Source organism: Tupaia chinensis, unplaced genomic scaffold, assembly GCF_000334495.1.
Source record: "Tupaia chinensis unplaced genomic scaffold, TupChi_1.0 Scaffold000493_1, whole genome shotgun sequence".
NCBI classification, from domain to species: Eukaryota; Metazoa; Chordata; class Mammalia; order Scandentia; family Tupaiidae; genus Tupaia; species Tupaia belangeri.
This window is the reverse complement of record NW_006160005.1, coordinates 91,279-97,618: the sequence shown is the minus strand read 5'-3', so window position 1 is coordinate 97,618 and position 6,340 is coordinate 91,279. Positions and strand designations below refer to the sequence as shown.

General features: G+C 40.5%; 2 pseudogenes; one reads left to right on the top strand and one right to left on the bottom strand.

The window, feature by feature from the left end:
- Positions 1–1,462: 1,462 nt before the first annotated feature.
- LOC102500339 (60S ribosomal protein L12 pseudogene) lies at positions 1,463–1,980 on the top strand (annotated as a pseudogene).
- Positions 1,981–5,573: 3,593 nt separating this feature from the next.
- The window catches only part of LOC102482995 (14-3-3 protein theta-like), a 3,630-nt pseudogene continuing 2,863 nt past the window's right edge, over positions 5,574–6,340 (bottom strand).

The window sequence follows — 6,340 nt, the reverse complement described above, 5'->3', positions numbered from 1 at the left end:
GTTGGGCCCCAACCCTGGCATTTCTCTCTGTGAGGTTTTGCACCTTGGGGACAAAGTTTAGGGTCACCTTCAAATGCATGGCTGATTTGAGTCCGGTGTAAGTAAAGGTGCCCTAGAGCAGCGTTGTGAATCACCCCTGGAAATTTGGTTGAAGCACCAGAGGGTAAATGAGAAGGTTTTCAGACAAAGAGATGCTTTTAATGTCTTTCCTCAAAAAAGCAGCCTACGAACCATGGAGTTTCCAGGGGCTGCAGTTGCAAAGGTCACTATTGACTTCCAGACGGGCCGGCACAGTCTGACTTTTGCCACTAATGATGACCCAGGAGGAATTCAACTGTTTTATTGGAATTCCCCCAAAGGGAGAGGATCACTGCTGTGAACTTGAGAAGTTCAGCAAGTCGTGGAGCTTGAGAAATAAACTAGACCGGGACCAGCAGTTAGCATAATGGCTATGTTGCTGGACTCCCATGTAGTTGACCGCGGTCTGAGTCTGGACCTGGTGGCTTAAACTCACGCTGGGCACATGTGCGTCCATGCCCAAGATCCCGAGAGGAGAATGGAGGAGAAGGGATTGCTGCTTTCTGTCTCTCTGTCTTTCTCTGTCTTTGGGGTGAGTGCACACTCCCTGTAGTGAAAACCTCTCCAAAAAAAAGAGAGAGAAATAAGCTAGACTAAATCGGTAGTGACCATGAGGACTTCTAGAAGAATGAGATAGAGACCATCATGAAACTCAAAATAAGACCAGTGCTGTAGAATTCCCAACACATGGCTGTGGTAGATTTTGCCATTTGCATACTGCACCTGTACTAACCGAACAGACATCCTTTAAAAGGACTCTTAAAAACAAACTTTACACACTAGGGTAACTGAAGATTTTCTGCTCAGACTTCACCCTCTTGACCCCACGATTTAGCCAGGATAGGCCAATCACAAGCCATCTACATTTGAGCTCTGAGCAGTTCCTTTCAGGGACTAGGATGACTGAAAATTTTCTGCTCAGACTTCACCGTCCCAGAGATTGCAGACACCTCCTCCTGCATGCCTCTGAATGCTCGGATTTAACTCCAAAAATTAGGGAAAAAACATATAATCCATCAGATGACCAGAAACCACTGCAGAGGCACAAGAAATATGAGAAGCCAAGAAAATATCTATCACCCAAGAGAAAAGAATAGCTCCTCAACCTCCACAGACAATACAATAGAACTCATGGAAATGTCAGATAAAGAATTTAGACTATTCATAGTGACAAAGCTAACAGATGCAAGAGAAAAGAGACAACAAATTCCAGAAGATGCAGGAGGAAAGAGACAACAAATTCCAGGAGGTGAGGAAGTTCTTGCATGATCTGAAAAAGGAAATACACACCATAAAAAATAATCAAATGGACTTTTGGCTTTTGGCTCGGAGGAGGTTTTGGTGAAACTTTCTTCGGTCGTCCCTAATCTGGGTTCATTCGACACCAGTCGCCTCCACCATGCCACCCAAGTTAGACCCCAGCAAGATCAAAGTCATGTACCTGAGGTGCACTGATGGCGAAGTCAGTGCCACGTCTGCCCTGGCCCCCAAAATCGGCCCCCTGGGTGTGTCTCCAAAAAAGGTTGGTGATGACATCACCAAGGCAACTGGTGACTGGAAGGGCTTGATGATTACTGTGAAACTGACTGTTCAGAATAGGCCCAGATTGAAGTGGTACCTTCTACCTCTGCGCTCATCATGAAAGCCCTCAAGGAACCGCCAAGAGACAGAAGGAAGCAGAAGAGTATTAAACATAGTGGAAACATCACTTTTGACGAGATTGTCAGCACTGCTGGACAGACAAGGCACCAGTCTTTGGCCAGAGAACTCTCTGGAACCATTAAAGAGATCCTGGGGACAGCCCAGAATGTAGGCTGCAATGTCGATGGCCGCCACCCTCATGACATCATCGATGACATCAACAGTGGTACAGTAGAATGCCCAGCTAGTTAAGAAGTACACAGGAAAGCATCTCAATAAAGGATCATGTGACAACCAGAAAAAAAAAAAAGAGAGAGAGAATCAAATGGAATTGTTAGAGATGAAGGCTGTAATACAGGAAATTAAAACCTCCCTTGAAAGTATTAAAAGCAGATTAGATCATATAGAAGATTGAATCTCAGATGTAGAAGACAGAATCTCTGACCTAGAGAAATTCACCAAGATGACTGAGAAAATAACCCCCCCAAAATGAAAATAAAATATGAGTAGTACTAGATACCATTAAACACCCAAACATCCAGATAATTTGTATCCCAGAAGGTGAAGAAACTAATAAGGGCATTGATAAACTATTCCATGAAATCCTGTAAGAAAACTTTCCAAACCTAGAGAGGCATTCAAAGATCCAGACCCAAGAAATACATTGGATTCCACATAGAATCAACCCAAGAAGATCTTCAAGGCACATCATAGTCAGGTTGACCAAAACCACAGAGACAAGATACTAAAATTGGCAAGAGGGAAACATCGAGTTACTCTCTAAAGGATATCCCATCAGGCTAACATCAGACCTCTCATCAGACACAATGCAAGCAAGGAAATAATGGGAAAATATATTCAAAGTGTTAAGTGAAAAACAATTTCAACCAAGAATACTATACCTGGCATGATTATCCTTCATATGGGAAGAAAAGACAAAAACATTCTCAGATAAACGAAACCTGAAAGAATTTACCAACACCAGACCAAATTTGCTTCAAGTATTAAACTAATTTCTCTTAACATTTTTAAATTCTGATCTATTAAAATGGAAACTGTTTTCCTTGAAATTGAAAAATTCATTAAAAAAATACCTATTTAATGACTGCAATAAACTATATAGCCCCAGCTAGGAGCTACTTTATAGTATGTTCATTCTACTCACAAAGGTTTATGCCTAAAGTCAGACATATGTTCATCAATATGTATATATCAGCTGCACTTGCTATTGAAAGTATTAAGATTAATTAATGTCTGTTGTAAATCAGTAAAATATGGGGGGAAAGGCATGGAAAGGAACTGTAGATACCAGAGACAGTGTGGGAGGAGGGTGGGAAATGGCAGAGGGTTAGAAGTAGGGAATCAAGGAGGAAAAAATGCAAAATATATACAAAATAAGAAAGGAAAAATTATTTGTTAATGATAACATGTATGGTAATAGTATTGATTTTTTAGAATGATTTATTGTCTAATTTCATTTATTCATTCATTTATTTTAATTTGACCAGAGAGAGACACAGAGAGAGAGAGAGAAGAAAGAGAGAGAGGGAAAGTGAGGAAGCAAGCCAGTGTCCAGCAGTTTAACCACCATGCCACCTGCTGGTCCCTGGTAATATTATTGATTAAGCCAATATACAGTGTATTCTGGAAGGGAAATCTCATTTTGTATGCTGTGATGATGTACAGTGAATGAATGTAAAAAAGTTAATTAAAATTAAATATTCTTCCACCAACAGTGTAATAGTTTTGATTGTTAACAATTTCAGTGATTTCTGCTCTTAATTATCCCCTTCTTTCTGCTCGTTTTGGAATTATTTTGCTTTTCTTTTTTAGGTTCTTGAGGGGAAGCTTAGATTATTGACTTGAAACTTATCCTCTTTTCTAACATGTACACTTAAGGTTATAAATTTCCCTCTCAGCATTGCTTAGTTGTGTCCCACAACTAATTTGTTGTATTTTTATTTTCATTCAGTTCAGCTTATTTTTTATTTCTCTTGAGACTTCCTCTTTGACCACTGGATTATTTAGAAGTACTTTCTAAAGGGGCTCCCTACCACTCGAGTTCGTGGGTTGGAGGCTGAATTCTCCGTAGAAAATCTTAATTTCTCTTTTTTCCCTGAATTCACTAGTTCTCAGGAGCCATGAAGGAGTCTTCTTTTGAAGTCCTTCTCTTTTCCTGTCCCGGATCCAGTGGCTTAAACTTACGCTGGGCCAATGTGTGTGCATTCCCAAGATCCCCAGAGGAGAATGGAGAAGGGATTGAGGCATAGCTGTCCCCCTTGGGGGGTGATTTCTTGCTTTCTTTCTCTTTGTCTCTGTCTTTCTGGCACGTGCACGCACACCCCCCCCCAAAAAAATAAAAAGCCTCTCCAAAATTAAAATAATGTAATTTTATTTTATATTACTCTCTTGCAATGTGTGTGCATTCCCAAGATCCCCAGAGGAGAATGGAGAAGGGATTGAGGCATAGCTGTCCCCCTTGGGGGGTGATTTCTTGCTTTCTTTCTCTTTGTCTCTGTCTTTCTGGCACGTGCACGCACACCCCCCCCCAAAAAAATAAAAAGCCTCTCCAAAATTAAAATAATGTAATTTTATTTTATATTACTCTCTTGTCACATAGGGCATAACATTTTCCCACAAGGCTTTTTGGGGACTACATTTCAATGATTAGCAACACACAATAGTGGTCCAACTCTCTACAATCACTAGACAAACCGGACACCCTCTCACATATGCACAAATGTGCATGGAAAAGTGCTGAAGTTTTAGACTTGGACTCGGTTTCTTTAATTTGTTCCCTCTTTTTAGTGTAGTAAAAAATGACATGCAGTTTAATTTGCCAAAAGCAATGCTTGTATTCTGGCAGCAACATGCTACTTCTATTACATAGTAAAGTGAATACCAGAACTACAAAGGCAGGCAGTGTAAGTGAACTTTTATTGGGAAAGGAAATTGTCAACTTAAACAGCAGCAAATGAAGAATGAATACAATACACCTGACCTCCATAATATATGGTATAGGAGGCATTTCAACATGTGACACCCTCAGCCCAGAAATGTCAAGTGCTGGGACCAGCAGTTAGCGTAATGGCTATGTCGCTGAACTCCCATGTAGTCGACTGTGGTTTGCGTTCCAGACCCGGTGGCTTGAAACTCATGCCAGGCGCATGTGCATGCGTGCCCAAGATCCCGAGAGGAGAATGGAGGAGAAGGGATTGTGGCGTGGCCATCCCCCCTGGAGGATGATTTCTCGCTTTCTGTCTCTCTGTCTCTCTCTGTCTGTCTGGCGAGTGCTCGCGCCCTATAGCAAAAACCTCTCCAAAAAAAAAGAGAAAAAGAAAAAAAGAAATGTCAAGTGTTTTTCCATTCAATCTGATTCCTACTAAAAAGGAATATATTAGGAGCATGTAAAAGTTGCTTACTGAAAGAAAATCTCCAAAGAAGAGTAAGGGAGGAAACGTAGAAATTAAGAAGTTATGTAGAACACTTTAAGTTGTATTTAACTATGTTTTCATATCGTCAGAGTAATTAAAAAACACAGTCACTTGCAGAACTGATTCAGATTACTTGAATACTGAATAAATTTTAGTTCTCTACATAAGTGTTTGGAAGTTGTTTATGTTTATAGGAAATGAAGCTATTAATACTTTTCTACAGCAGTAACTGTACACCAGGAAGGCCAAGACAAACACAAATCAAGAATGGGGTTTCCCAAAGCTGTGGTGTGAAAAGAATATGAACAGCTGATTCCATACACATGAGTGGGTTTCTTTCTATAGGAATTTCAAGTGGAATAGGAATGAAACATGTAAAAATGTTTCTCGAGGAGAAGGAGGAAGACATCCTGCATGCATCTAGTTTTCCGCCCCTTCTGCTGCATCACATTCTTTTCCTACACTGTCTGATATCTATAATGTTAAGTTGTCTCTAAGCAGCTGCATGATGAACAACTGTATGAATCTTCATTCAGTGTATCAGGCTCTACAATGGCTTCATCAAATGCTGTTTTAGCCAATGTGCAGGTAAGCTCTGGGTTATTAAATATCTCATAGTAAAATACAGACAAGTTAAGAGCCAGCTCCAGGTGGATTAGGTATGTGGGATGCATCTGTTTCTTGCTTATATCAAATGCCTCTCGGTAAGCTCCTTGGGAATTATCTATCATTTGTTTTCGATCATCACTACATGCAACCTCAGCAAGGTACTGGAAGTAATCTCCCTTCATTTTCATATAGAAGACCTTACTCTCTGGATTAGTTGCATTGGCTATTAAATATTTATCCAATAATTCCAGGACCTCGGTGTAGATGAACCCCAGATCCAACTCCACTTTCTCCTGATAGTCCTTAATCAGCAGCAACTTCTTGTCCGAGGTCTTCTACTTGACGCTGGAGATGACACTCCAGGCAGACCCACAGCCCATGACCACAGTTCTTTGTTTGTTGTTGTTTGTTTTCCATTTTAAACAAGAAGTTTATTTAAACAACAAGATGCTTGATTTGAAGGGAAAACTATCTAGAATTCCTTTTGTTTTTCTTTAAGAGTAATTTACCCCGGGACTAGCAGTTAGCATAATGGCTATGTCACTGAACTCCCATGTAGCCTACTGCGGTCCGAGTCC